This window comes from Otolemur garnettii, unplaced genomic scaffold (genome assembly GCF_000181295.1).
Source record: "Otolemur garnettii isolate 467f Iridium unplaced genomic scaffold, OtoGar3 scaffold00063, whole genome shotgun sequence".
Classification (NCBI taxonomy): domain Eukaryota; kingdom Metazoa; phylum Chordata; class Mammalia; order Primates; family Galagidae; genus Otolemur; species Otolemur garnettii.
The window spans coordinates 7,904,069-7,925,670 of NW_003852458.1; the positions used below are offsets into that span (position 1 = coordinate 7,904,069).

Sequence of the window (21,602 nt, forward strand, 5' to 3'; positions counted from 1 at the left end):
CTCTGATCTCAAGAGTGGAGGAGTAGGGGGGAGCAACACCAACTGGAAGACTTTAAATGAGGTTAAATCAGAGAACCTGGGCCAAGGTGACAAGGCCGACTATTTTAGCTCTGTGGCGACAGTGGTGTATCTTCGCAAAGAGAACTCTATGTACCAGGCCTACCCAACTCAGGACTGCAATAAGAAAGTGATTGACCAACAGAATGGATTGTACCGCTGTGAGAAGTGTGACAGTGAATTTCCCAATTTCAAGTACCGCATGATCCTGTCAGTAAATATTGCAGATTTTCAAGACAATCAGTGGGTGACTTGTTTCCAGGAGTCTGCTGAAGCTATCCTTGGACAAAACACTGCTTATCTCGGGGAATTAAAAGAGAAGAATGAACAGGCATTTGAGGAAGTTTTTCAGAATGCCAACTTTCGATCTTTCACATTCAGAATCAGAGTCAAACTAGAGAACTACAATGATGAGTCTCGGATTAAGGCCACAGTGATGGATGTGAAGCCTGTGGACTACAGAGAATATGGGAGAAGGCTGATCACAAACATCCGGAGAAACGCACTTATGTGAGGAGAGCGGCACTGACTGGGCAGAAGTTTGCAAATAAAGATCCAAAATGGAAAAAAAAAAAAAAAAAAGAAAATCACCTTTTGTTTAGAAAGCTTCCAGAGACAAATTTATGAGGAAATGCAAGACTCATCTCTCTCTCTCTCTCTCTCTCACACACACACACACACACACACATGCATACACACACACAACAAAGCATCTCTTCCTGTGCATCCTTACAAATCAGATCAACCGCTGTAAAATAAGAGTCATGTTGCAGTAATAAGGATCTGGATTTCATTTGTGTGTTATTGTACTTATCCAACTTGCCCATGTATCTCAGACTGCTATGACATTTTAGGAAGTAAAAGAATAGATAATGGGCAGAAATGTAGGTCTATCACCTAAGATATATTCTTGTTACTCTTAAGAAGTTATGCTATATTTTTTAGAGGTAACTGTGTTTGGCAAAACATGTTTTTGATAGCCTCAAACTGTTGCTAATAAAATGAAATGTAAAGCTCAGAGAATCCATTTTTGCAAACAATCCCAGCTCATAATTTGATAGACTAGCACCTAATTTCAAATCAGTCTTCAAATATGCTAAACTTGGGAGAATAAACAAATTACCTAACAGACAAGGTGCAATTCTTTTAAGAGCTTTCTAGGATGTAATTTCTAAGAGAATCCAAATTATTTCTTATCTCCACCCATATCATCACTTTCCACACAGTGAAAGGTATGTGTGTCATTTATTTCTGTTTAAGTGATACATTCCATACTTCAGATCTTATATCATGATGGGACGTGCTGAATTAGTCTGCTTCAAGCTCATAAAAATGGCAAAAACACCACACTTGTTTTCATTTTTAGTTGCACCTGCATCTCTTTGTTTGGGAGGTGGCCTGAAGCTGTTAGATCCCCTTTGAGAACTCATGGAATGCTGTAACCTCCTGGAAATCATTAGTTAAAGGCTTCTAGGGAAGGCTAGGGAAGGCTAGGGAAGGCCTCTAGTTAAAGGCTTGCTTTAACTAATGATTGGTCTATAACTACACCAACTCCCTGCCCTTTGGGAGAGCCCTAAAGTGTGGCCTTCAAACATGTATTTCAGAACTGAACCAAAAGCTTCTCAGTAGAACTTTGCTTGACATCATGCCCCTGCTTAGCCAAATTCCCTTTTTAGTCCCATTTCTTCACACTCCTATTTTTCCTAGAAACATTTACTAAATAAGTCGCTTTCATACAAATCCCAGCCTCAGCATCTGCTTCTGAAGAAGTCAGCCTAAGACATCCACTGATACGTTCTCACAAGGTAGGGCCTGGTTCTGGCTACCCTGTGTAAAGCCCAGAGCCTGAAAGAATGGTGCTCTTGGTCCCAGAAGGCCCACCAGCCTCTGGAAATTATAAGGAAGTTCTCTAAATGAAAATAATAGAAAGGAAATTGTACCATGAGAATGTAAGACCCATGCCTTCAAAACACACATGTGGCATCAATATACATATTTTATGAAAGCAAGAAACCTCAAGCTAAGAAATTAATAAAAACTGGTTTGGGGCATGTGAAAGGCAGATGGAAAAGCAAAATTACTTCACAAAAACATTTCTACCATGAAAAAGATAGTCAACTCCCATAGCAGTGAGGGGGAAAGAGGATGTGTTGGATAATGAGAGAAGCTCACAGTCTACAAAACTGCAAACCTCACAAAGAAATGGCTTCGCCTTGATAACATCTCAATTCAGCAATTGGACAATTCTATGACCTGAAAAGAACAATTATACAATCAGTATGTTTAAAATGATTTAAAAAAAATAATGAAAACCACAATGAAATAACATATACTATGAAAAGCGCAGACAGACTTAAAAAAGACTGTAACATTTATAGATTATGAGGACAGAACACATACCTAAAATTTTACTCACTCCTGAAACCCTGCCAAAATTAAAAGAAAAATATTTCCATCCACAAAGCTGGAGACAGAAGCAGTGGACACAACAGTGATGGTGTTTTGAACCTGAAAAGCAGATGACCAGTGTTAATAACTTAGCAGACCCAGGGAAGATGAATACAACCAGCAGGCAGAAAAACTAATAACCCAACCCATTCTACCACGGAATTCTCAAAAGATTTTGAAACTAGCAGGACCTGGTAACTGTAGAATGGTAAATGAAGGAAAAGTGATTCCATCAAGAAGACTGGGGAAGGTGTTTCAGAAGCAGTTAGATTTCTACTAAACTCCCTCCCTTTTCTGATTCCCAGTCTATTTTTCAGAACAATTACCTCTATCTCAGAAGTGCAAAGACTTTCATTGTTCCCATTAATGTTGAAAAGAGTAAAACAAAGTTACGAAGATTGCTAATTGCTAGTCAGAATTTAAAGTATGTATGGGAAGTATACCAGAAAGAGGAAGGTTCAGCAATCATATGAATACTGGGTGCTGAATGGCTTGGCTCCCAGAATGCATCAGACCTCTCCCGTCAGTAGACATTAGACAGACTTCTGAGTAGCTTATCCACCCACAAGGAAAATTCCACAGATACTGATGCCCCCACAGAGATGTTCAAATTTGAACTTCACTTATATGCATACATCATCCAATTAACTTTCAAGTCCCCAGCTCTTTATCATGAATAATCAATCAATTGAGACTGAAAGAGCCACATAAAAACATTACTTTGGAAAAAAACAATGCTATAAAAGAAGAAAAATTAAAGAAAACATTATTAATATGTCCAGAGAAAATTGTTGGATCCATGAAAAAGAAAAGATTCTATTAACTCTTTTTAAATCATGGTAAACACAGAACACTCAAAAGAAGAGTTGGTAAATAAAATTAAGGAAATTGTCCAGAAAGTAGAGCAAAAAGGGATGGAGAAAAAGTGAGACGAGAAAATTAGAAGACTATGCTAGAAAGTCTAAAATCAAGTAATTTTTAGAAAACACAAAAAGAGAGAAAACGTAAAAATTAAAAAACATCTTTAACAAATCTTTAATAAAATATTCCAAAACATATTCCCCACAAATGAGTAATACAGTTTCTAGCTTCAAAGGGGTTCCATGCGTGTTCCCATCACTGCAACAATTCAGAACACAGGAAACATTAAAATTCTACAAACATTTAAACAGAAAAAAAAATAGGTAACACATGGTATGAATAAAGTAATCATATGTATCATCCTAACCAGAACCCTTTCAAATTAGATAATTTAAAAAATGTTCTAGACTGACACATTGATTTATTTTCATTGAAAGGCCTATAAGACTGCTCTATTCAAAACCTAGTTTCCAAAGCAGAATTGCTTCTGAGAAAAATAGCATATATCTGATATATTAAAGACAAAATAAAGTTCTTTCTATTGACTTTCTGGATATCAAATAATAAGCAGAATAATTAATTTTGGCACATAATGACTTATATTAATTAGTTTTAGCTGTTTCTGTATACATTTTCAGCTATTTCTAGCAATAGTAAGACATTTGTATTTTTCTACAAAATATTTATATTTTATTAGTCATATAGTTTTAATTATTTTTGTAAAATTTTCATCAATATTTTACAATTAATAGTTAACAATTTGGAAAGGTTGGCACCCTTTTTGGCTTTTCTAGGTAGGTCATATTTTTCACTGATAGAATACTTTTCCTATGGATGCTAAACAAACTGGTAGCTTCAGATCAATTTTAATTTTTCCCTATAGGATTATTTTGGCTCAACTATTTTCATTCAAAGTATCTTATCTGACAAGTATTTTTATAAGATAAAATGCATCAGCTAAGTTGTCCCTATGATTTATGGAAATAATTTAAATGCAGCACCATTAAAATCTTCTTCAAGTTATTAAATTCTGGTACAGAGAATAAATTTATCCAATTAAAACTAGAAGTTCCACCAAAAAAATGTTTCCATAAATCGAGATAGATTAAAATTATAAATTTTAAAAATTAAACAGCATTTGAGCTCTCATCATTTATTTGTTCAATACCTTCCTTGCTTTGGCAGAATCAATGTCCCTGCCTATTTTCAAGCTTCACTTGAGTAATTACAATTGACTGAAAAATTCTATAATTTTTTTCCTCCATTTATTGAATACTTTGATTAGAGCATGTACCCTCATATTAATTGGAAATTAAAAAAACTTCCAACAGACACGGAACAAATACAATTTAAAGGACTGATACCCAAAAGGCCTCATACTCTTGCAGGGCATTTTGGATGACATACAAATATCTCACATGCTCAAAAACTTCTGAAATACAATTGACAAAGAATAGCAAAGAAGACATGTGCTTCCATACTTTGTTTCTAAAGAACAGTGTTTTCCATCTCAACAACTATGTACAAAGTCACAATCACATATGAAGGTAGCATTTAAAAAGTAGGATCTAAAATAACTTTTTCTGTGCATTTATTCACTGAAGTATTGGAAAATGGGTTCTATTGAAAAGAGAAAGAAAAAGAATATTAAAAAAAAAATAAGAAAGACATGGTGTGGTAAGCTGAAAAATTTATATTTACCTCTCAAAAGGATATTCACTCCCTACTCCCTAAAACCTGTAAATATTACCTTATATGGAAAAAGATCTTTGTAGATATTAAGTTAAAGCTCTTGAGATGCTTTATCCTGGATCATCCAGATAGACTCCAAATACAATCTCATTTCTCTATAAGAAGGAGGCAAAGGATATTTGACACAGAGAGGAGAAGGCAATGTCACTACGAATACAGAGATTTGCAGATGCTGCCCTTGAAGACTGTAGTGAAGCAACCACAAGCCAAGGAATACTAGCAGCCACCAGAAGCCTAGAGAAACAAGGAAGGAATTCTCTAGAGCCTCCACAGAGAACATGGCCCTGGCAATACCTTGATTTTGGCTCAGTAAAACGTAATTTAGGACTCTGACCTCCAGCATGACTCAGGAGGCATGCTACCCTCCAAAAGAGCACTTGATATTATGTTTCTAGTTTACACAGACTAAATTCCAGGAACTAAGTGTAGGAATTGATATGAAGAGTGTGAGATAATGGTATGTCACATAATAATAGAACATAGAATTGGATCAGGTTGAATTTACTAATATGGGCTCACTAAGCAAAACTTCTACATTTACTGTTGCTGCTCTGGGAGTTAGAATAATCTCTAACACTATAGTTTGTTGGTTAGGTAAAACATGAAACAAAAGCTGGCCTACAGTGAATGAACTTGAAATGCCAGACCTTCCTTGATGGATAATAGAGTAAGAGATTCTATTAGGAAAATAAAAATGTTACAGTGGGGGTTATCATTTAAGACCTGCTTGCAACACCAGGAGAATGCAAAGGACAGAGTTTTCATTCACCATGACTGTGGGAAACAAATTTATGAAGAGAACCCCAGAGTCACTGAAGACCTCTATGATCAGTCTTCTCTGTAGGCGAGAACTTACAGGGGAACTGCTGCTGCTGAAATAGAAAATTTAGTTGGATTCTAGCATTGCAAGAGCCTAGTGTCAGTACTCAAAGGCTAAAAAGGCAATGTGATTGTGTTTACCAAAACAGACAGCAAAGTCAAAGGAGCAATCAAAATTGTCTGACTCATGCATATCTATGCATTGGCTCATTGTTCCTAGGAGTGAAATAGATAGGAAGCCTACCAAATTTTTATTTGACCTATATAAGTAGAAATTGTAGGTCAACTAAACAAAAGTCTAACTTATTTCATAAAAACAAAGTAATGGCCTCTAATCTTATCCCAAACTTAAGCAAGTTTATCAACCCAGAAGGCCTTGAATGAAGAGGAGCTGGGTCTCTTTAAGGAAGGACCCTGGTACACTATTATTAATCTTTCTCATGACCTTCCCCCAAAAGGGTAATGACCTTATACCAATGTGACTGTACACTGAAGAAAAAGAAATAATCAGAGGTTTTATGAACTACTAGCTACCAGCTCTCAACTGCACTAGTCCTACCAGTGTAATTCCACCAGTCAGAGCAGAGACTTATAGAGGTCAAGTGATCAGTGGAGTTTTAGCTCAACCTCACATCATGATGGTGTAATGAGTCTCTAAACCCATCTCGTGTTTATTTCCCCCAAATAATTGGACTAGACACACTAAGCAACTGGCAGAATTCCTGCACTTGTCCTTTGACCTACAGAGAGGGCTGTTATGGTGAGAAAGCCAAGTGGAAGCCACTGAAACTGCCTGTACCTTTCAAAGTAGTAAACCTGAGCAATCACATTCCTGAAAGAATTATAGCGATTAGGACTGCCACCAGAGACTTGAAATGTGTAAGGGTGGTAATTCCCAACACATCACTCACTCAACTTTCCTATTTGGCCTGAGCAGAAAATAGACTGATCCTGGAGAATGACAGTGAGTTATCATAAGCCTAACAAGGTGCCAGTTCCAATTGCAACTGCTGCTACATACTGGTTTATTATTTGACCGAACTAACGCATCCCCTGGTACTAGAAACATAGCTATTTAGCTGGAAAATTCTTTGTTTGTCATACCTATTAATAAAGACCACCAGAAACAGTTTGCTTTCACCGAGCAAGGGAAGCAACACATTTCCACCGTCCTACCTCAGAGGTGTATCAAGTCTTTAGCCCTACGTTCATAATTTAGTCTGCAAGAATCTCAGTCACCATCATCTTTCCCTTCCAATAGTTGTCACACTGGTCCATTATACCCTACTGATGACATTATGCTGATTGGACCTACTGAGTAAGAACTAGTATCTACTCTAGATTTATTGGTAAGATGTTTGCCAATCACTGAGTGGAAAATAAATGCAACAAAAATTTAAAAGACTACTATTAAGTGAAATTTCTGGAAGTCCAATGCTATGGAGCCTGTCAAGATATCCCTTCTGGGGCGGCACCTGTGGCTCAAAGGACTAGGGCACTGGCCCCATATGTTGGAGGTGGCAAATTCAAACCCAACCCCTGCCAAAACTGCAAAAAAGAAAAAAAAAAGAAAAAAAGATATTCCCTGTAAGACAAAAGATAAGTTGTTGTATTTGCCCCTCCTACAACCCAAATCTGAAGCACAATGCTGACTGAGCTTCTTTGGATTTCAGAGACAACACAGTCCTTCTCTGGGTGTGCTACTCCAGCCCGCTTAGTGAATGACTTTAAAAGTTCTAGTTTCAAGTGAGAACCAGAAAGAAAAGGCTCTGCAACAGATGGATGTTGTCATGTAGCTCTTATCTAACCAACCCATAAAGGTGGGCGTGCACAGCAGCACTCCATCATCAAATAGCCGTGTTGGACATGTTACATATGAGATCAGGCCTGACCTGGCCCTGAGGCATAAGCAAGTTACACAAAGAAGTGATTCAAATGCTCACAGTCCTGCTCCTGCTGTACTGTGTTGACTGTCCCAGCTTGCACTGCATGGCCTTACGGCAAGTTCCCTACCATCAGTTAACAGAGAAAAAGAAAACTCAGGCATGGTTTTGTTCTTACTGGAAAAGGCACATACTCTGTATATAGATTTTGTTTCCCTGCACACAATATTTTCCCCAAAACTATCATCTGTGGATTTACAGAATGTCTTACTACTGTCATAGTATTGCACAAAGCATTGCTTCTTATCAAGGAACTCACTTGACAACAAATAAAGTGTAGCAATGGGCTTGTGTTCATGCAATTCACAGGACTTAACACAGTTCCTACCACACTGAGACAGCTAGATTGATAGAACTTGGAATGGCTCTTCAAAGACTGAGCTTCCTTGCCAGCTAAGTGGAAATACCTTAGCAGAGTTCTCCAGAAAGCTATATATAATCTGAATCAGCATCTAATATATGATGCTGTTTCTCCCATAGCCAGAGTCATGGGTCCAGGAATCAAGAGGTGAAATAGGAGTGACATCACTCCCTATAACCTCTAGTGATCCACTAGTAAAATTTTTGTCTCCTGCTCTCACAGCCTTATTCTCTGCTTGCCTAGAAGTCTTAGTTTCAGAGAAAGGAATGCTTCCACCAGAAGACACAACAATGATTCCGTTGAGCTGGAAGTTAAGGCTGTCACCTAGCCACTTTGAGCTTCCCATGCCTCTAAATCACCAGGCAAAGAAGAGAGTTACTGTTCTGGCTTGGGTGACTGATCCAGACTAACAAGGTGAAATGAACTGCTGTTCCACCATGGATGTAAGGAAGAGTGTATCCAGAAAAAGGAAAACTTTAAGGGACCTCTTACCATACCCAAAGATTAAAGTCAATGAAAAACTATAACTCAAAGTAGGATTTCTAAGACCCAGACCATTCAGGAATCAAAGTTTGGGTTATCACACCGGGTGAAAAATCATGCTGGCTGGGGTGCTTGCTGAGACCAAAAGGAATATGGAATGGGTAGTAGAAGAAGGTAAATGCCAGCTATGACCACAGGATCAGTTATGAAACAGAAGCTGTAATAGTCTTAAGTGTTTCTTCCTTGCTTTGTTGTGAATATGGCTTTATGTATATGTATAATACACATCTTTGTTTTCTTTCTTCTTATACCCCCTTATTGTATAAGAGAAGAAGTATTGACTTTATATTTAAGTCAATTATTAATTATTGTTAGCATTTAGCTTACAGTATAGCAACACCCAAAGACTTTGCATCCTTTTCTAAGGAAAGGATTAGTATTTTATTTGCACATAAGATGGTCCAAACATTTTAGGTGAAAGTCTCACCTTTTTTTTTTTTTTTTTTTTTTTGTCTTTGTTTGGACTTTAAGTCTAGTTTAAAGTGATGCATATGGGTATCCAATGAGTAGACTCATGATAGTTAATTTGATCTGTTGATGTGGTTAGGCCACAGTGCTCCAATGTTTGGTCAGAAATTATTCTGGATGTCTTGGTGAGAGTGTTCTGGATGGAATTAATAGTTAAATCAGTGGATTTTGAGTACAGCTGATTGCCCTCCAAAATCTGAATGGGCTTCATCCAATCAGTTGGAGGCTTAACTAGAAGACTGACCTCCCTGAGGAAGAAGGAATTCTACAAGCATACTATCTTTGTGCTCAAACTACAACTGTTGTCTGAGTCTCTAGCCTACTGACCTACCCAGATTTTGGACTTGCCAGCCTCCATAATTGCCTAAACCAATTCCTTAAATAAATCTCTATTATGAAAAGCAGAAATTTATTTCTCACAGTTCTGGTGGCTGAAAAGTAAAAGATCACACCAGCTTCTGGTGAAGGCCTTCTTGCTGTGCCTCACATAGCAAAATGTGGAAGGGCAAAAGAGAATAATCTTACTCTCAAGATCACTTTCCATAGCAGCGCCAATCTGTTCACAAGGGTGGAACCCTCATGGCCTAAACACCTGCCCAAAGATCCCACCTCCCAGTACCATTATGATGGGTATCAAGTTTCCAACACATAATCTGGGGGCACCTACAGATCATAGCAAACAACAAAAACTACAAGAAACTGTAGTGACACCTTAAAGGAAATGAGAAGAAAAACAATTAGATGTACACAAGCTTTTACATCAGCAAACGGCCAAAGAGCTATCTACTAAAGAGAGAATAACTGGCAATGCAGAACTCTATTCTCAGACAAAGTCTTTCATAAGTTGAAAAGTAGAACATATTGATACAAGGAAAAATTGAGCTTACTCTTTCAGACTTACTGAAAGAATTAGTAGATGATACACTTTTATAAAAAGCAGAATTATATTTCTCTACAAAGTACACAGAAAAAAAAAGACAAAAAACCTTTGTTAAGGAAGTATGCTACAATAAATATTTGTGAGCAAATAAAATGATACAGAATTAGGTAAGTCTACATTGAAACTGATATTAAAAATGATTAATATAAAAAAATATTTTTTAAGTTGGAAATAAGTACTAGACAAGTATGCAGGAAAGTAGAAATAACTACTCTAAAGTCTTTATATTATTTTGGAGAAGGGTAACAATGCCTGCCTTTGATTTGTTAATATTTTATGTAGAATTTTTGAAATCTGTGTTCATGAGTGAAATTAACCAATATAGCTTCCACTTTCATACTTGTCTGTTTTTCATATCAAAGTCTCTTTGGACTCATAAAAATTAAATGTTCTAGGGCGGTGCCTGTGGCCCAAAGGAGTAGGGTTGCTGGCCCCATATACCAGAGGTGGTGGGTTCAAACCCAGCCCCAGGCCAAAAAACTGCAAAAAAAAAAAAAAATTTAATTTAATGTTTTAATCTTCATAAGCACTCTAATTTTTATACCTGTCTCAGATCTGAAAGACATTTGTGAAATCTTACATATTTTTGCTTGCAATTTTGCCAATATTTGTTTTATATATCATCATGCTATGCTATTAGAATTTAGAATTAAATATTTCTGTTGAAATAAATATTTTGATATTATGGAACAATGAATTTAATCTCTATTCATGTTTTGCCTTAAAGTTCATTTCTCTGAAAATACTATGGATTTCTAACTGTCATCGGCTTTTTTATCTAATATTTGTCAGGCATATATTTTGCATTCTCTGATTTTCAGTACTTCTTCAGCACTTCATTGTGCTTCTGTCATATGTGTGGTTTCTCAAATTATATAAGCCTGGCTTAATGCCTGTTGATTTTTATTAATTGTTGAAAGTAGATATTTGTATTTATCGTAATACTTATGTGGAGGGAATTATTTCTACCATCTCATTGTGTATTTTAATGCTATCAACTTTTCCTCTTCTTTTCAAATATCACATCTCTCCCAATTTCTTATTACAGTTACCTGATCTACGTGTGTTACACCTTTTAGTCCTTTCTACGTGCCTCTTAACTCTCCTTCCAGAAGAGATTGGTGGAAGCACAATGTCACTAAGCTATTTGTCCTCTAGTGATGTTGACAGGTTGCCATATTTTTTCTGCTTCTATCTTCCATCTTCTTATGAGCTTAGATATGCATTTCAAGGAGTGTTTGTTCTATTCCAACATTTCTGGGTCTTTGAAAAAGGATTTCCTGGAAATCCAGTTTGTGGTGTTCCCAGATAGCAAGTTACCTTATCAAGACATCTGCACTTCAGCCTGAGCCTTTTTCCTCTCAAGTTGTGGGATTATACTCAAGTCACTTGATCTCTCTTAATTTTCTCATCTTCAAGACTATGAGGATAGAAAAGGGGGAGTTGGTACACTTCTGGGTTTCTTTACCATATGCTCAGATGACTTAGATTAATGTTTAGCTGATTAATCATTGCAGTATCATATTGAATGTCCTTTTAGCTTTGGGAGGGGTTGTTTGTTTCCCAGGGTTTTATTAAATGTTAAAAATAATCACCCACCCTCTTTTAGACTTTAGAGATGACTGTACATTTGGGGAGTCAGGAAACAGTCTGTTCCTAAAGCTGTGCCAAGATACATGAACTTGACCAGGCACTTGAAGCCTGTTTACCTTCACTTCCTTCCCCCTGCTGTAGAAGTTATGGCTTTAAAAATGCATACAGGGCAGTGCCTGTGGCTCAAAGGGGTAGGGCACCGGTCCCATATGCTGGAGGTGGCAGGTTCAAACCCAGCCCCGGCCAAAAAAAAAAAAAAAAATGCATATGAATAACACAGAACTAAAACTTGGGAATCTAGTCTGTTTGTAAATAGGAAGTAAGGACTGTTTAAAATTTACTTTTTATTTTAAATGAATATGAGGGTACAAATTTTTAGGTTACATTGTTCTCAGTTCCAGGGTAAAGTTTTGGGTGTAAAGCCCCTCACCCAGGGGGCGTGTTAGACACCCTCACAATGTGCATGCTAGGTGAGATCCCGCCTCATGCCCTCCCTCCTTCTGCCAATCATCCTTTCTCCTGCCCCCTGCCCCCTCCCACCTCCCTCTACCTCTGTACTAGACTATATTTGTGTTTTATTGTTCATATGAGCATGCAATTGTTTATATATTGGTTTCATATTAGTAGGGGGTATATTGGATATTTACCTTTCCATTCTTGCAATAATTTACTAAGAAGAATGTATTTCAACTCAATCCAGGTAAATGTAAAAGATGTAGTCTCCATCTTTTTAGTGGCTGAATAGTATTCCATGGTAAACATATATATATATATATACCACAGTTTGTTGATCCATTCATGGGTTGATGGGCACTTAGGTTGGCAATTGCAAGTTGAGCTGCAATAAACACTCTGGTGCAAATGTGGAAGTGAGAAATTTAAAGGAAAAAAAAATGGAATTAAACAGGCACTCCTATCTTCCTACTGCTGCTGCTGCCCCTTCTTTCAATTTCTCCTCTAGAGTTTTAGAAAAAAGTAAAGAAAGGAAGAGAATATCCGGTATTTTTGCTCTAATCCTGAGTCATGTGTGAATGGGAAATGTCAAGATTCTAATACTTAGAGGAATAAGTTTAGCAGGGCTTTAGTAGGGAGTCTGGAAATGGGTTCTCTACATTAAAATTAAGAAGGCTGAGGGAGAAGCAGAATGGGCAGACAGCATTCTTTTCACTTTGCTCAGGAGAGTGTTGCCTTAATTGCTACAGAACTATCCCATTCTAAATGAGGACCCTGACATCTGCTGCCTGCACTATTGCTTCTCTCCACATGCAATCACGTGGTCTCAGCTGCAGCCTGGGGTCAGTGTGATTCATGGGGAGCCCTGAAGCTGGAGTGGTTCAACAGTTATTCCACTGTGAGGCAGGGGGATTGGCCCTAAAAATCCATGTGTCAGTCGGTCATTGACTGTGAACCACTCCTTGGGGAAGGGACTATAACCTCCTGTGACGTGGCTCCTGTTTGAGGACCCCTCTCCAGAGAAGAGGGTAGCTACAAGCCTTTCTTCTGGCACTCACAATACCCAGTGTAGAGTATTGGAACAGAGTGGAGAATGCACCAGCTGACAGTGGGTCTAGATGGAAAGCTATAGAAGTCACTATAATTTCCAGACTTCATATTCCAATAGCAAAGTCTGTACACATTTACCCTACCTGCATGGTGAAAGTGGCCCTGTGAATGTTGTATTAAAAGAAATAAATTAAGCTTTTCAACTTTCAAAACCTTTTTTTTTTTTAAGTTTGCTCTAGATCAAGTTGACTATTAACTTCTCAATAGTCGATGCCTCTTTATAGTTTAGTAACATATATTTATTCTGGAGGAAGTAAATAGAGAAAAAGGAAGAACATTCATAGAAACGCCTTTTAAACTGCAATTCTACCACAGTATGTTGTAGTCTTGTTGGAAGGGCCAATGTCTGAAACTCATTTTAAAAACTAGAGCCTATTTCAGACTTTCTTCGCCTTGCAAAGGGCAGAATAGTCTTTATCCGAAATATATGTGCATCAGGATACACACGTACCCCGTCAACTTAAGCACAGCAAGTTTTTTATCATCTGAGTTTAACCACATTGAACTGCCATATAAATTCAATATATATAACAAGGTTATGCCTGTAGCCTAGACATAAGACATTTAGATACGGTCTTAGAAGTAGCAATACATATGTACCAAAGTGGCAGAGCCTGAAGTCTATGCGAAAAAGAATAGAAAAAGAATAACAATTCTTTGTAACAGTATAGTGAGAGATTCATAAAAAACACTTCTAAGGGCAAATAGGAAAAGAATGCATTTTTGTCTATACTTGCAGATGTATCAATTTTCTTTAAGATATTTGAGAAATTGGCAACCTTAGTTACTGGTAGAAACTAGATTTGTAGTTGAGAAAGGTGAGTGATAGAAAGATTATCAGCTTTTATTTTGCTTTTTGTATACCACGAGAATATACTGTGTATTCAATCGTTATTAAGAGCGTTTTGTTCTTCTGAGATTCCTCCAAATATCTGGATTTTGGTTTTTAGGAGCATACTTCATATGATTTTATGTTGATAAAGGTGGAAGTGGGGATAGACTTTCATTTGAGGAATATGTGTTATGTCATCATAATTCATCTGTTGCTTATGATATGCTAGCTATTTTGCTAAGAGATTTAAGTACTCTTATCTAATCCTCATCACAAAAAACTGGTGTAGGCAATGATATTTTCCCCATTGTTCAAATGAGGAAATTAAAACTTACTATGGATAAGTAGCTTATCTGTGATCTCATAACTAGTAACTGATATAAACTGTCACTGTCAACCAGGTAGGCCACAGGGCCTTGCAGCTAAAGCCAAGTTAGTAGACATTTCCCAGTCAGAACCCTTCTTTACTTTAACACTCATTTTATGGTTGCTTATTTAATAAATGTCTAGGAAATGTCCATATGTGTCACCAACTACATGTATCATCTCAAATGAATATACTTTTATTATGACCTGGCCATGAAGTTACAAGGAATAGCTAATTCTCCACACTTCAAACTCTGATTTTTCCTGTTTTTAACCAAAACTTTAAGAGTTGTTGACTGAATTAGGTCAGGTAACAATATCTTATCTGTGAATGAAGAGAGAATACTTTTCCTGCATGTTTGATTTAAAAAAAAGAAAAAAACTGAGATGGAATGTGCCTTAAAAAATTAAAATGTGAAAAAAAAAATTAAAATGTGGTGGAAGTTCTGGCTCTGATAAAAGAGCCTAGAGGCTTCCCATGCTATCTAATAAGGTAGATATTCCCAAATTTCCATGGTCACAGAATAGTCTTAGGTCTTGCTAAAAATAAATAAATAAAATACATATTCCTAGGTTCAATCATTAGAAATTCTAGTTCAGTGTTTTAGGATAATGACCAATATATATAATAAGTGCCCCAGATGCTCTGGTAATCACATTAATTTGAAAAACTTTGGACTAAGCCATCGATTTGGGGCACACAAAAGAAAACACTGAAACTCTACCTCCTCTCATTAATTTTATTTTATCAAATAGCACATCTATACCATCACTGATACTGCAAATGACTCATGGAAAATATTTCCCAGTTGTGTATCTCCCTTCCTCCTGACAGTTCTCACAAAACATGAGACTAAGCTGATGGCATATACAATACAACCCCCCAAAATATGGGAGAATCTAGAATCTGAGACTTCCAATATATTGACTTTTGTGCTTAGTTGCTTTATAGCCAAGAAATTACCCCTACTTGAAAGTTACATTATAAAGTTGTTCGAATCTTTATGCCCAAGATCAGCAAAAAAAGAATGAGTCACTTAAAGATGTCATCTGATAACCATTTCATCCTAGAGCTGTGCTGTATTAATTCCCAAAAGGTGTAGCCACAGGAAGAACATTACTTTATGATGAACAAACATCCAGTGTTAGCCTTATATTTATGTAAAGTAATCAGGAATAAAACAATCTTAGCTGACCATCTATGTCCCTCATTATAACTGCCACCCAAAGATGCACAGGTAGAGAGCACAACCACACAGGGATTAGAGCAAATTTCTTATCCAGGAATCACAGCCAGATGAAATGATTCTTTTGTACATCTCTCAGAGAAACAGAGTCAAGAGCTCTGTAACCAGGTAAGGTTCAGACTGAATTACTTACAGAATTTAATCAAATAAGCCTGTCAATTCTGTTAGAAAATACTACTTTGGTTACAGGGTTGTAAACTTCCAGATATTGTTACCCTTGATTGTTCAGGCTAAAAATATCAGTTGACTTGGGACAAATCTGCACTGAAGGATGATGAATGGGAAAATTTAGAACATTTAGGGTATAGCCTCTGCTTGAAGGTTGACTTAAGGAAGATGTACAGACCCCTGTGGGATAACTGTGGTGACACGGTCACAGGTAGCTGGGACAGGTTATGTATGCATCCTGGCCACTCAGCAGGTGCCTAGGATTTGTTGCTATTTGTTCTTGTCATTTTTCCAGTGTGATTGGAGCTCTATGGGTTTACTTTGTAAATTAAACCTTTCTTCTGCTGCTGATGACCAGAGCAAAACAAATGTGTATAACAAAATATGCAATCTAGATATCAAACTCTTTTATAAAAGCTTTTAAGGTACTGCTTTCTTAGAAAACAATGGCATGTCCTTCAAACGTGAATGCAATAACGTCCATTTTGCCCTCATGATGATTGCAGGTTAATTTCAGCTCAAACAAACTTGAACTTTTGCCCAATTAATCTGCATCAACAAGAAATCAAAAGGATTTGCTATCAATACAAAATATTTAAAAAATTGAAATACAAGTAATGGTAACCATTATTGGTAAAAGAAATATATTTTTAAGTTGCTGGTCTCAAAAAGGTTAAAATGCCATCAATGGATATAGAAGACAAATTTTAGTAAATTGCAGAATACTTGGGAACTGGCAATTTTAGTTGAAGGTCAGCTAAGACCTACATTAGGAAGCCTATCTATTGTCCATTTTTTAAATGATAAGGATGGATGTTGTACATTACAACTTCTATGAACTGAATGATTGTGTTCCCCACAAAAAAATTCATGTTGAAGCCTATATGTCCCCCTCCCCCAAAAAAGCCTACATCCCCAAAGTGATGGTATGGGAGGTCAAACTTTTAGGAAGTGATTATGTCATGATGATGGAACCCTCATAAAAAGGATTAGTGCCTTTATAATAAGAGAAATGACTCTGTCACTTTTTTTTACCATGGGAAGATTACAAGGGGAAATCCATTGTCTATAAACCATGAAGAGGGCCCTCAGTAGACACCAGATCTGCCAGGGCCTTTTTCTTGGACTTCCAGCCTCCAGAACTCTGAGAAATAAATTGCCATTTAAGCCACGTGGTCTATAGTCTTCTGCACCAGCAGTCTGAGCTGATTAATACAATTCTCTTCATAGATCATTTTAATACAGATCATTGTCAAATGCTCTTAAATGCCTAAAACTATACGTAACAACCACAGAACTAAGAGATACTCTAGAGAATTTTTCACAGAAAATTCAGAACTCCTCTTCTGGTTCTCACTTTATCTCCAGTCCTACCTGAGCCCGAAAGTCAGTTGTGCAATTAAAAGTCTTGTGCCACAGTTTCCTCAAGGGCTCAAGGGGAAGAACATTGGCTCAATGTGTCCTTAGAATTACACGGAAATGAAGGAGGTTGGGTACAGAGGCAACACCATCTCAAACAATGTTTCCTTTACCGTTTTTCCTACTAACCCCTGTCAGCACCTGACGGTTTAGCCCTTCTTTCCATTCAGTCTCATACTTCCACTCTCCTTTTGTGCTTTATAACTACTCTGCCAACCTTCTTGCTGTGTAACATTCGGTAAGTTCTCACTTAAGGTCATTGATAGGTTCTTGGAAACTGCAAATTGAAGGGAAACGACATATAATGAAACCAATTTTGTTTTTCTCACCAACTGAAGTTCAAGGAAACGATGTTATTCAAGAAGATGCTGTAGGTTGTTTTGCTTGAAGGTGCAGTTTCCAAAACCTATCTGCAATGTCAAGTGAGGGCTTACTGCACGGGGTTTCCTTCATTTTCATTTTCTACTACCCCTGTATGACCACAGCCTAGCATCTGACCCTGTAAACCACCTATCACTGCTGCCTGATTAGATAGTATGCTGTACAGGGGAGATGTGGGCTGGTCAGGGAGTTTTCACACTCACCTAAGAAGTCAGAGCAAAGGTGTTTCCTCATGTGAGTGGTTAAACTAATGTTGCCAGAGCAAAAGTCACTAGAGCAGAATTATTACTTGGCTTCTTAATTACTAGCAATGCATCAGGCAATTTTTATTAGAAATTTCATAAACAAAGGAATTCCCACTAAACCAGCAGTTCTCTACCTGTGGGTCTCTGAATTAAACGGTCATGGTATTAGAAAAGTTGAGAACCACTGCGCTAAGAATGTCTGGAGTGATGGCCTATTTCCAATTTTTCCATATTCATTGTGAATCAGAGCAAATTTCATCTATGCTTCCCACTTTATATAATTTTTGTAAAGATTAAGTAGTTATTGTCATCATAATCATGGACAAGACTCACATATAAACTATTCACTCCATATGTACATGTGATTATATGGTGCCAATCTCCTTCCACTGAACCTTTTTTAGATATGAAAGAAACAGCTTAAAGTTGAAAACAATAAATTACATGCTCTTAAAATTATACACCCTTCAATAACAAAGCATTGTAGCATACCTGTAGGACAGTGAGATTAACCTCAGCCAGCTAAGTGCCACTGCCCTCAACTACCTGCTTGACCCCAGGCAACAATTGCCCTATGACTTTCAAGCTCATTGATTTGGCCAATGCCAATGCTTCTCATTTAAGTCCTCTTATAAGGTGAGCAGACATTTCAGTCATATGTAGTCTCCATTTTTTCAAAAGCTTTCCATGAGGGAAAGGGAGCTTAATAAGGGAAGGGCAATGACGCTGACTATAGATTATGTAATGTTGTTCATTTCTACTTTTGTTTTCTTTTGAGCCCATGAATTATTTCACCTTTCTATCCACATGCATATTATTTGTGCACAAATCCATTAGTAAATTCCTTCTGACTTAACACTAAATCTCAACAGTGGGAAAAAAAAGTTCACAGTCTTTTTGCAAAAAAAGTATGGGGAAACTATTTTCCATTATTAAAAACATAAGAAAAAATAAAGCCAACCCAAGAGCCCAAAGACTATTTTTATATGTGAAAAAAAAAAATACTTTCAGCCAGGGCTTATAAGATCATCCCTCTGCAAACCAAATTTCCACCCTGCAATAGTGCTTCATTATTTAGAACTGAGTAAGGTTGAACGTGATAACTTTGGAATGCTGGATGACTACAGAAGTGTAAAGAAGACTATAGGGTCACCCAACCCTATACAACACTCATGGCCATGAAGGAAGAGATCCCAGGAGCACATCCAGCTGATGTCACAGATAGCTAGAGCATTTCCACTCCTCTAAAGGAAAGAGAATGGGGCCCCACCTTGCCAGGAAAGCGAAATTGAGAGTAAGCTCCCCACAGGCAATTCTTTTGAAGTGAGTCATGCAGACTCCTTGAGTGCAGGTGACAGCTCTCAGGAAGGCTCATTCAAACTTCCGGCAGCCATTCAACCCCTTTCCAACCCATTTTATCAGAATCTATAAAGTCAAAGAATCTATCTAGTCAGTGTCCCCAACCTTCTCTTCCTCTATAGCATCAATAAATCCATGTGTATTTGAATTTAAGTGCCCATTATGTGAAGACACTCTACAGCATTGGTTCTCAACCTTCCTAATGCCTCCTAACACCACAACCCTTTAATACAGTTCCTCATACTGTGGTGACCCCCAAACATAAAATTATTTTCGTTGCAACTTCATAACTGTAATTTCACTACTCTTATGAATTGTAATGTAAATATCTGATATGCAGAATGTATTTTCATTGTTAAAAAGGGGTCGCGGATCACAGGTTGAGAACAGCTGCTCTAAGACGCCTTGATAGAGAATGTTTGGCAGAAAAGAAAAAGTAAATAACAAGATCCTACACGAGAAAAATAGAAAAAAGAACAAAAAAGAAGTTCTGAAAAAAAAAACAGGCTACTATGATGGAGACTAACAGCAAGTTTGACTCAGGGAAGTCTTATAGTCTAACTTTAATGTACAATCCAATCACTTAAGGATCTTAAAAAATGCAGAAGTCAAGTAGTAATGTAGGTCTAGTGTGTCAGGGGCCGGGCCTTGGGGCTCCAAGATGCTGCTGCTGTTGGTGACAACTGTATTTTTTCATAACAAGTCACTAAAGTTTCCCTACATCAGTAGTTTCATCAGGAGACTTTTAAATCCCATGTAGTTATAATGGTTAACATCATATTCTACTGGGCAACATTGCACTAAACTGTGAGGACCATTGCAATTTTGTCCCTGAAGGGACATTTGGCAATATCCAGAGACATTTTCGGTTTTCGCAAATGAAGGCAGGGGTTCTGCAGGCTGGTGAACATCCTGTAGTGCACACGACAGCCCCCACAACCAAGAATTGTCCAAAATGTCAACAGCGCTGAGGTAGAGAAATCTGCTCTATGCAGTATTGCGGTGATTCTGCTCTTTAGAAACACACAGGAAAGGTTTAAAATACTGATGTCCTGGCCCATTCCCAGACTAATGAAATTAGATACTCTGGTACAGAGACCATGGCATTGGTTGTTCATTTTAAGTCCTGAACATTGTTTTAAGTTCTTCCCTGTCCTAGAGTCCCCCTCTCACCTTATTCATTTGTCCCTGCACTGCAAGCACCCACACCCCACAACCCCAGACCTGAGAATCTGCATTTCTAACCAGTTTCCAGGTGATGCTGAAGCTGCTGGTCTGGCATCTGTGGAGCATTTTTAACCCCATCTATATTCAGCCTATACTGCAAGCAGGAAATAAATCTTTCAGTTATGGGTCATTTTTTTTTTTTTTTTTTTTACTGGATCATCTTACTGAAACCAATTTCATTCACCTACTTAGTTCTTGCCAACACACAATTTAAATCACTTTTAAATGTTCACACAGATTACAAAATGGCACAGGTTAACGTCTTTCTGAAATGAATCACCTAAGAAAATGGGATCTAGGGAAAACTAGAGCTGTGTGAACATTATGGTCCTTCTTCATCATAATTAAATTTGAAAAATACAGAGGGTATCAAAAATATATACATATTTTAAGAAAGGAAAAAACTGAATCAAAGTTGTGATACTCAATATATATGGATAACATTCATTATCTTATGTATTATATCTTATGTCTCTTGTAATTGCAGAACTCAAATGAGACTTGAGTATTATAATTTTAATGTAGTTTTTTCCTATCTTAAATGTGTATTTTTTTTTTTTTTTAGAAACAGAGTCTCACTTTGTCACCCTCAGTAGAGTGCTGTGGCATCACAGCTCACAGCAACCTCCAGCTCTTGGGCTCAGGCAATTCTCTTGCCTCAGCCTCCCAAGTAGCTGGGACTACAGGCACCCACCACAACACCAGGCTATTAAATGTGTATCTCAAAATACCTTTTAAAGGGCACCCTCTTTATACATACATAAATCTGAGCTAGTGGTCCTACATGATCACACAGACACACCTTCTTATTGAACACACTGCCTACTTTGCCCCAGTCATGCTGGCCTGGCTGACAACCTCAGGCCCTTTATACTAAGACCCTTTCCCCAACATCACCTGAATGCATAACTTCCCCACCTCTTCTGGCCTTTGTCCACATGTCATCTCTCTCCCATCTGTGCTCCTATTTCTCAATCCCTTTCTCTCTACCTTTTTTCCTTTCTCCCATA

At 37.4% G+C, this 21,602-nt stretch overlaps 1 pseudogene across 1 annotated transcript in view; it reads left to right on the forward strand.

The window, feature by feature from the left end:
* LOC100963945 overlaps positions 1-617 on the forward strand; it is a 1,925-nt pseudogene extending 1,308 nt beyond the window's left edge. Inside the window, exon 2 of the transcript XR_001161429.2 lies at positions 2-617. The product of XR_001161429.2 is annotated as a replication protein A 70 kDa DNA-binding subunit pseudogene (transcript). The remainder of the gene's footprint in view (position 1) is intronic.
* Positions 618-21,602: the final 20,985 nt, after the last annotated feature.